Source organism: Gracilinanus agilis, chromosome 1 (assembly GCF_016433145.1).
Source record: "Gracilinanus agilis isolate LMUSP501 chromosome 1, AgileGrace, whole genome shotgun sequence".
NCBI lineage: Eukaryota > Metazoa > Chordata > Mammalia > Didelphimorphia > Didelphidae > Gracilinanus > Gracilinanus agilis.
In genome coordinates, this window is record NC_058130.1 from 189420170 (window position 1) to 189431310 (window position 11141).

The following is an 11141-nucleotide window of genomic DNA, read 5'->3' on the forward strand; positions in this document are numbered from 1 at the left end:
AATAGGGGAAATTCTTTTCCAGGTATGAGTTGAACTAGATTACTTTAAGCTCTGAGATTCTGTAATTCTGATTCTATGATTTCCCAATTCTAGTTTCCTTCATTTGCAAGGGAAGAGATATGTTTCTAAGGTCCCTTCCAAAGCTTAACATTGCATTCTGGAGGACCAGCTCTGGATTAGATTTTCTTCCTTCCTTCCTTCCTTCCTTCCTTCCTTCCTTCCTTCCTTTCCTTTCTTTCTTTCTTTCTTTCTTTCTTTCTTTCTTTCTTTCTTTCTTTCTTTCTTTCTTTCTTTCTTTCTTTCTTTCTTTCTTATCTATCTATCTATCTATCTATCTATCTATCTATCTATCTATCTATCTATCTATCTATCTCTGTTGTCTTCTCTTATAAAATGGGAGCTCCTGGAAGGCTAGGACTATTTTAGGTTTGGATCATATATCTACAGCCAGAAGAGATCTTAGAGGTCATTTAATCCATCTTCCTTATTTTACAGATAGGGAAACTAAGGAAGGGTCTATTTTATAGTTTGAAAAAATAGCATAAACCTGAGGGTGTTAGCATTATTCAGAGCCCATCATTATAAGTATACAATTTTTAACTTGATTTTTTTAATCTCGTTATATTTCCAACTCATATGCCCTCATATAAGTTCTTCAAATGAAACTAAGGAGAAATCCATCCAATTATTGCCATAATTCTGCCCCTGAGCCACTACCTCCACCTCCTTCGAAAAAACATCAAGTCGATGAGGAGGCAAAACACCCAGCATGGCAACCTTCCTTTTCACATCAAGGTCTAGTGGGACCAGAATTTAAAAGTTACCATTATCTGTAAATGCTTCTTTTACAAATCTTTTCCATTGTTTTGTAATTTTCTCAACTATAGCATCTTCATGAAGAGATTTTACATCAAAGTCAATGCTTGAACAACAACTGTAAGCAATACATGGGCCAACAATTTTCAACACCAACTCATGGCACTCATTTAGAACTGTGAACTTTGGCAGAAGAGGGTGCCATGTTTGGACAACATAACCTATTGGTACACCAGGAGGTGATTATATCTCCAACTTCTGCAGGCAGCAGGGGAAACAACAGGAAGCACATCTCAAAGGTCTCTCAAAACCTATCACTTCCCGGTTTGAATGGTCCAGAATCTTTATAACAAAAGGTCTTAAGGATCCATAGCAGTTTGGAGTACAGAAGTCATTTTCCTTCACTGCAAAGTAAACTCTCTGCCCAAGGCTATTCTTAATTTCATATCTGTTGTTGGTTTTAAAAGCTGTGAGTACTTCCAGAAGTTCAGTTTGCTGATGGATGGATCAGTAATCAGTAATTGGTCTATCTGAGTTAAGTATTCCAGTTCTGGTAGACAATTTGTTGGTGTGGTGCTGGGATCCATTGTGTTGGTGGAGACATATTGATTAGAAAAGGCGATAGGTTGTTGGTAGACAGGAAATCCAGTAGGCCCAGCACCTGTATGTTCTGGAGGGTCTTGAAATGTTCCTGTTGGATACTGAGAGTTCCCTTGTCCACCTTGATTGTACATGACTGTTAACTGCTTCCAAAGTCTGTCTCCTTTTGAAAAATTCAGAGGAAATATAGTTATACCTGGTGCAGTGAAGATCCAGACAGTCCAAGAAAATTCCTAAATCTACTCAGCTGGCGGGGCTCTAGAAGTATATATTATTCTGAAAAAAAAAATTATGCTCAAACCAGTATCTCACAAAGCAATCATATATATTGAATGAAATAAAACTGAATCTTTATTTCAAAATTCTTCTCCCCTAATAGTATTTTTATTGAGTATTTTATATGATCTTAGTTAACATAGGGCTGGATGAAGGTGGACCCAGGCATGTGGTCTATGATATGGGGATTTGAATTTTAATTGATTCTGTAATGAAGTAATTTAGGGAATGGAATAGAAATTTATAGGAGTTTGACTGTCAGCTTTGAGCCTTCTGTATTGGAATGCAACTGGGGGAGGAGTGCAACTGTCATTGCTGGTGTGAGAGGGGTTTAGAGGAGAAGTCCAGCCAGAAGTGACTCATGAGCTTGGGATCTTTGGGATTGGAGAAGCTTGAAAACAACATCTCTCAAGACAACCCTTGGTAGTGGATAGTGTCTGTTTTTCTGGTGGACAGTTTGCAGGTATTTTCTCTACCTGGTATCTCTTAGATTATTGGCTGTGCAAGGTGTTGGTTCCTGGTATCCTGAAGCCATCAAGAAAGTGACCTGGACCATTTGTGAGAAACCCCAATACCCAGCTCTCTCCCTCTAGTCTTCAGTCAAGGCTGTCAGCCTGACTGAAGTTGGGTTGACAGAGAAACTCTCTCTTAGGACTCCATTTCTTGTCAGTTAGCTAATCCTAGTTATAGAAATACCTCTCCCACCCTCCTTAACCTGTTTATACATTAAAACTGTTTTGGGGGCAGCTGGGTAGCTCAGTGGAGTGAGAGTCAGGCCTAGAGACAGGAGGTCCTAGGTTCAAACCCGGCCTCAGCCACTTCCCAGCTGTGTGACCCTGGGCAAGTCACTTGACCCCCATTGCCCACCCTTACCAATCTTCCACCTATGAGACAATACACCGAAGTACAAGGGTTTAAAAAACAAAACAAAACAAAAAAACTGTTTTGTTTGGGGGCAGCTGGGTAGCTCAGTGGATTGAGAGCCAGGCCTAGAGACGGGAGGTCCTAGGTTCAAATCCGGCCTCAGACACTTCCCATCTGTGTGACCCTGGGCAAGTCACTTGACCCCCATTGCCCACCCTTCCCACTCTTCCACCAAAGAGCCAATATACAGAAGTTAAGGGTTTAAAAAAAAACTATTTTGTTTTCCTTCCTGTTTGTTTCCGCTCACCTCAAAGAACCCATAGTGTGTGAGTAGTTCATCTCTGTGTTATTCCCTGGTTTGTGACAGAGACCAGTAATTCCAACTGTCGTTCCTTTAATGAAAGGGTTATCAGATTTACTCAGGCTCTGATACCCTATCCTTCTTTGTGAGTTTAATCTGTGAGTGGCAGTTGCCCAAAACACTTACTAGTTTCTCATTGATTCACTTATATTTATATATTCTTTTAAAATTCCTATAATATGCTTTTCGGCTTCAAAGTATGGATTATAATGTCAGGTAAGGTAATAAATCTAATGAATAAAAATGATATCTTCTAGGCTTAGTCAATAAATGTTTACATTTTAAAATAAATAAATGAAATTCCTTCAGTCTATTCCCTAATGAAATGTTCATGGGCTGGATTTTTCAAAGAGAGATTAGAGTTCTGTTAGCTTGGGCAGAAGTAAAGGGAAAAGAAGAAAATGGTTAACAATTATATAGAAAATCCGCAGATCCTTTCCTAAGGAGAGGTAGCGCTATACTGGAGGAAGGCTCAGGAGAGTCTTATGGCTACATAAATAGATGTTTCTGCAACTTTGTACAAATAAAGGAATTTTACCAGGCATCATTTGGCCTGATCATTTCTTGGTTTTGAAAAGTGGCTGCTGTTTGTTCCTAATAACCAGTTCCTATTATGATTTTCACTGGGCATATGGGCGTAAATTGTATGCATTTTTAAAACTGTCCAAACACCTATTTATGCAATAGACCATAGCTCCCCTCTCACCAGGCTGCCATGGTCTATGAAATAAATGATATACATTTAAAAAACAATCTGAACGTATGTTTACCTGAAAGGCAAGTATGGCTTTTTAAAGAGCATATATGGGTCATTGGGTAAATAATACACATTTTAACCAATTTTAAAATTGACGTGTCTAGCTGGGAGTCATTCTATCCATCAGATCCACTCTTATACACTTGGGTGAGGGTCTTTTTTAGGTCATTTTATTTTAAATATCACATTAAGGTCCTGGGCTTTTAAAATTACAAGATGGAAAAGGCAAGGCCTGAAATGATCAAAGTTTTGAGCATGTGTAGATTTGTGTTTCATAAAAGATGGCATAATCTTTTTTCTGCCCTACTGATCTTTTACCTAAAGATTGCAAAGAATTAAAGTACAGGATCATCCAAAAGGCAATGGAGGGACATAATGTGGGTATGAGAAGGCTGCAATACATTATAAATGAAGAATTACAATAGAAAAAAGGTAAAAGGGATCATGTCATCAAAATGCTCAAAAAAGATGGGCTAGTTATGTGATGATAATAATAATGACTCAAATTCACATAGCACTTTATGGTTTCCAAAGCTCTTTACAAGCATTATCCCATTTAATCTTTACAACACTTTTGTGAGGTAGATGCTATTATTATCCATTTTGTAGCTGAGAATAAGAATAAAACCCAATAGTCAGACACATTTCCCTATTGGAATATGCCAGAGAACAAAAGAGAAATACAAAAAGCATACAAGAGAACAAGAAAATGATCCCTGTCCTCTTGCCCCAAATAATGTGTGGACTCCCCCTTTGATAAGTTTATGCAAAGACGTGAACAAAAGTCATCCAGGAAGGGTCAGAGGCGGATAGGTAGCGATCGATCAACAGTGTTGGAGGGAATCATTCCCTGTTAGTAGTTTTTTTGGTCATGTTGAATTCTTTGTAAAATGAGCTGGAGAAGGAAATGACAAACGACTGCAGTGTCTTTGCCAAGAAAACTTCCAACAGGGTCATGAAAAGTAGGATGTGACTGAAACAACTGAAGGAGAAGTTAAGGGGATGAGTCCCACCTCTATCATTTTACCAGAGGTGTGTTTTTGAACTCATCTCCTTTGTGAAATGGGAACAGAAGTTTAGATGATTTCTAATGTTCCTTCCATCTTTAATTTTTTTCTCTGACCTATCATTATTTAATTTCTGGAATTATTAGGAGAACCTCCTCTTTCAGTCTCTCCTCTTCTTGCTCCTTCCCACAACAAAGGCACCCCCACCACCCTCTTTTCAATAGAGGCCAGCGAGGAACAGTAGGGAGAGCACTAGTTCTAGAACCAAAGGATTGAGTTGCCCTTAACTGGGTGACTTTGGGTAAGTTACTTAACCTCATTGGGCCTTAGTTTTTCCATGTGCAAAATGAGGTTAGATGAGATGACCCAAATGTGATCTCTTCCAGAACTATCATCCTATGACACAAAGGACTGAAAAACCAAGCATCCTCTCATGGCTAGGTCGATGCATTGTTACTGGGGACAGCAACTTCTCAGCCTCTGTAGATTTGACTTGAACTTAGCAAGAGGGCAGTAGAAGGCTCCAGAAGGAAGTCACCACCACACTGAAGGCCTGGTGAGTGTAGGCTGATTAATAAAACTGTGGATACTCTTTGACCCAGCAATATCACTTTTAGGTTAATTTTACTAACGTGATCAGGGGGAAAGGAAAAGAATCGGCATGTTCTAAAATATTTATAGTAGCTCTCTTTGTGGTAGCAAAGAACTGGAAATTGAAGGGATGCCCATCTATTGGATGATGGCTAATCATGTCATATAGCAAATGATTGTCATGGAATACTACTGTGCTGTAAGAAATGATGAGCAGGTTAATTCTGGAAAAACTTGGAAAGACATATTATGAAGAGTGAAAGGAGTAAAAGCAAGAAAATATACAAAAACAGAAATATTGTTTAAAGAGTGACTTGTTAGGTCTATCTCTAGAGAAAGAGCTGATAAATGGAAATAAGTAGGACATAGATGTGTATATACATATATATGTTTTTGTCAAATGATGCCTTCTCATAGACTGCAGAGAAAGTAACTACAAACAAACTCCTGTTGCCAGCCTGGGTAAGAACTTTCATCAGAGCTCATTAAAACCATCAGCTTAACCTAATCAGCCAACAGAACAGAGAAGGCACAAGAAGGAAAGAAGGAAAAAATATGAGTAAACAATAGAAAGAGAAAAAAATTACAATTGACAGCTTCTTTCCAGGTAGTGAACAAAGAGCAAATGAAATAGAAGATCAAGGAACTCCATGCAAAACCACAGAACCTTCAGCAAATTGGACACAGGCTTTGGAAGATCTCAAAATTCAATTAACTCAAGAATTTAAAATTTAATTAATTCAAGAAATAATCAAGAGAGGCTGAAGACAATTGGAAAAAAGAAATACATGAACTAAAACAATAAAATAGTATCTTGAAACCCAAAATTGACCAGCTTGAAAATAAAGCAAAGAAGGTAAAAGATGACCTACAAAGAAAATCAGACCAGAAGGAGAAGGATGACCAAAAATCCAGGGATGAAATTCAGTCTTTAAAAATTAGAATTGAACAACTAGAGGCAAATAACTTCACAAGGCAGCAAGAATATATAAAACAAAAATCAAAATTTGAGGAAAAATTTGAGGAAAAATATTAAACACCTCATTGACAGAACCTCAGATCTGGAGAACAGATCTTGGAGAGACAATTTAAGATTGTCTTAACAATTGGTCTACCGGAACATCATGACAAAAGTAAAAGCTTGGACATCATCCTACAGGAAATTATCCAAGAAAACTGCCCTGACATTCTCAAACAAGAGGGAAATATAGAAATTGAAAGAATCCACAGATCACCTACTACATTTAATCCACAACTGACAACTCCCAAGAATATTATAGCCAAATTCAAAAACTACCAGACCAAGGAAAATATATTACAAGCTGCTAAGAAGAAATCATTCAGACACCAGGCAACCACAGTTAGGATAATACAGGATCTGGCTGTATCTTCAGTGAAGGACTGGAAGGCATGGAATATAATATTCTGGAAAGCAAGGGAACTAGGTCTACAACCAAGAATCAACTATCCAGCAAAACTGACTATATACTTGCAGGGGAAAGTATGGTCATTTAATAAAATTGAAGACTTCCAAGCATTCATAAAGAAAAAACTGGACTTAAACAGAGAATTTGCTGCCTAAACTCAGAACTCAGGAGAATCACCATAAGGTAATTGAGAGAGAGGGGTGAAAAAACAAACAAACAAAAAACTTCTTTAAGGGATCCAATAACTTCAATTGATTTGTATCCCCATAAGAAAAGATGATATTGGTAACTCTTAAAAATTGTTATTATTAACAGGGTAGCTAGAAGAAGTATACTTAGAGGGAACACTGACAAACTATATAGGATGAAATGTCAAGATATATATGTGTATATATATATATATACATATATATAAAACTAGAGGTTAAAAAAAGAAGATAATATTAAGAGAAATGGGAAAACAGACAAAATGGAGTAAATTTATATTCCATAAAGAAGTGTGTGGAGTGAATGAGGGAGAAGACCAATACACTAGAAGGGTAAAGAGGTTGGAGAGAGGAAATACTTAATTGTTAAGTGCATTGAAATTAACTTAAATTTGGAAGAACAATCAGATCCATTGAGGCAGAGAATTGATTCGCTCTATATAAAGAAGTAGAAGGGTAACAAATGGTCTGGTGGGGAGGGAAGCAATAATAGGGAGGGAGAGGGCAGGGAGTAGCTTAAAAAGACCATAAAGAACAATAAGAGGGGAATAAGAAGGGAGGGGGGAGAAAGGGAAGTACAATAAGGAAGGGGATTAGGGGAACTGATTAAAAATAAAACACTGGTATAAAAGGAAATAGTGAAAGAAGAAAGCACAGGACAAGGAGAGTGAATCAAAATGTTGGGGAATATACAGTTGATAATTACAACTCTGAATGTGAATGTGATGAACTCACTCATAAAATGGAAGCAAATAGCAGAGTGGATTAGAAACCAAAATCCTACCACATGTTGTCTACAAGAAACACACATGAGGCAGGTAGACATAAATAGAGTAAAAATAAAAGGCTAGAGCCAAATCTATTGGACTTCAACTGAGAAAAAGAAGGCAGGAGGTGCAATCATGATTTCTGACAAAGCCAAATGTAAAAATAGATCTAGTTAAAAGAAATAGGGAAAGTAACTATATCCTGATAAAAGGTAGTATAGGGGGCAGCCAGGTAGCTCAGTGGATTGAGAGCCAGGCCTAGAGATGGGAGGTCCTAGGTTCAAATCTGGCCTCAGATACTTCCCAGCTGTGTGACTCTGGGCAAGTCACTTGACCCCCATTGCCTACCCTTACCACTCTTCTGCCTTGGAGCAGTATTGACTCCAAGACAGAAAGTAAGGATTTTAAAACTAAATAAAAGGTAGTATAAACAATGAAGAAATAGCAGTGCTCAACATGTATGCACCAAATGGTATAGCATCTAAATTTCTAAAGGAGAAACTGGCAGAGCTCAAGGAGGAAATAGATAATAAAACTATACTAGTAGGAGACCTGAACCTTCCCCTATCAGATCTAGATAAATCAAACCAAAAAATAAATAAGAAAGATAAGAGAGGTGAATGAAATCCTAGAAAAATGAGAGTTAATAGATATATGGAGAAAAATAAATAGGGACAAAAAGGAATGCACCTTCTTTTCAGCAGCACATGGAACATTCACAAAGATTGACCATGTACTAGGGCATAGAAACATGGCAAACAAATGCAAAAAAGCAGAAATAATAAGCAAACTTATCAGATGATAATGCAATAAAAATAGTTATGAGCAAGGATACAGGAAGAGACAAACCAAACACTAATTGGAAATTAAATAATATGATTCTCCAAAATAATTTAGAAAGAACAAATCATACAAACAATTAATAATTTCATTGAAGACAATGACAATGATGAGACTTCTTACCAAAACCTATGGGATGCAGCCAAAGAAGTACTAAAGGGGAAATTTATATCATTGAATGCATATATTAACAAATTAGGGAGGACAGAGGTCAATGAATTGGGCATGCAACTTAAAAAACTAGAAAGCAAACAAATTAAAAATCCCCAGATGAAAACTAAATTAGAAACACTAAAAATCAAAGAAGAAATTAATAAAATGGAAAGTAAAAGAACTATTGAATTAATAAATAAGACTAGAAGCTGATATTTTGGAAAACAGATAAAATAGACAAAGTACTGGTAAATCTAATTTTAAAAAAAGGAAAGAAGAAAACCAAATTAACAGTATCAGAGATGAAAAGGGAGACCTCACCTCTAATGAAGAGGAAATTAAGGCAATCATTAAAAACTATTTTACCCAATTATATGGCAATAAATATAGCAATCTAGGTGATATGGATGATATTTACAAAAATATAAATTGCCTAGATTAACAGCAGAAGAAATAGAATACCTAAATAATCCCATATCAGAAAAAGAAATTGAACAAGCCATCAAAGAATTCCCTAAGAAAAAATCGCCAGGGCCGGATGGATTCATAAGTGAATTCTATCAAATATTCAAAGAACAACTAATCCCAATACTACACAAAGTATCTGACATAATAAGCAAAGAAGGAGTTCTAGCAAATTCCTTTTATGACACTAATATGGTACTGATTTCAAAGCCAGTCAGACCAAAAATACAGAAAGAAAACTACAGACCAATTTCCCTAATGAACATAGATGCAAAAATCTTAAATAGAATACTAGCAAAAAGACTCCAGTAAGTGATCATGAGGGTTATCCATTATGATCAGGTAGAATTTATACCAGGAATGCAAGGATGGTTCAACATTAGGAAAACCATCCACATAACTGACCATATCAACAAGCTAACAAACAAAAATCACATGATTATCTCAATAGATGCTGAAAAAGCCTTTGACAAAATACAGCATCCATTCCTATTGAAAACACTGAAAAGTATAGGACTAGAGGGACCTTTCCTAAAAATAATAAACAGTATATATCTAAAACTATCAACAAGCATCATATGCAATGGAGATAAATTAGATGCCTTCCCAATAAGATCAGGAGTGAAACAAGGAAACATTGTCACCTCTATTATTTAACATTGTACTAGAAACACTAGCAGTAACAATTAGAGAAGAAAAAGAAATTTAATATATTAAAATAGGCAATGAGAAGACTAAGTTATCACTCTTTGCAGATGATATGATGGTCTACTTAAAAAATCCTAGAGAATCAACTAAAAAGCTTGTAGAAATAATCAATAACTTTAGCAAAGTTCATAATTTTATTGATTAATTGTGAAGATTTCCATGGTTACATGATTCATATTCTTTCTCTCCCCTCCTCCCTCCCATAGCCAATGTGCAATTCCACTGGGTTTTACATGTGATCAAGACCTATTTCCATATTATTGATATTTGCACTAGGGTGATAGTTTAGAGTCTGCATCCCCAATCATATCCCCATTGACCCATGTGGTCAAGATGTTGTTTTTTTTTCTGTGTTCTGCTCCCACAGTTCTTTCTCTGGATGTGGATAGCATTCTTTCTCATAAGTCCCTCAGAAATGTTTTGGATCATTGCATTGTGCAGCCCCTTATTTTAAATCTGTGTTTATCTCTATGTTTCAGTGTTTCTTATAAATTTATAAAACAACATATAGTTGGATTCTAGTTTCTAATCCATTCTGCTATCCACTTCCATTTTATGGGTGAATTTATCCCATTCACATTCCCAGTTTTGATTACTAACTGAGCATTTCCCTCCATTGTATGTGTTTCTGTTTATTCTTCATTTTTTCTTTTTATCCTGTTCTACCTCTAAAGTCTGTTTTGATTCTGACCACTGCCTTCTTTTATCTGCCTTCCCTTTTATCCATCCACTCTCCTCCTCTCATCTTCTTCCCTTCCTACTTCCCCATTGGGTAAGATAGATTTCTATTATCAATTGAGTGTGTGTGTGTTTGTGTGTGCATTCCCTTTCTGAGCCAATATAGATGTGAGTGAGGTTCAAGCATTACCCACATCCTCACCATTTTCCCCCTTACTGTAAAAGCTTTCTTTTGTATGTCTCTTTTACATGGAATATTTTCCCCAATTCTTCTTCTACATCCTCCTTCTCCCAAGGCATTCCTTTTGCTCAACTACTATTTTTTATATCATCCTAACATAATTGACTCACTCCTGTACCCTCTATCTATAGAGAATCCTTCTAACTGCCCTAATTATGATTAAGCTCTTAGAAGATACATATATCATCTTCCCTGATAGAAGAGTATAGAATTTAACCTTATTGAATACCTTAAGACTTCTCTTTCATGTTTATCTTTTTATGCTTCTCTTGGGGCTTGTATTTGAATGTCAAATTTTCTATTCAACTCTGGTCTATAAAGACCAGATATATTTTGTGTGTGTGTGTGTGTGTGTGTATGTATACACACACACACACACACATA

General features: G+C 36.4%; 1 pseudogene; it reads right to left on the reverse strand.

Moving 5' to 3' along the window:
- Positions 1-685: 685 nt before the first annotated feature.
- LOC123231122 lies at positions 686-1550 on the reverse strand (annotated as a pseudogene).
- Positions 1551-11141: the final 9591 nt, after the last annotated feature.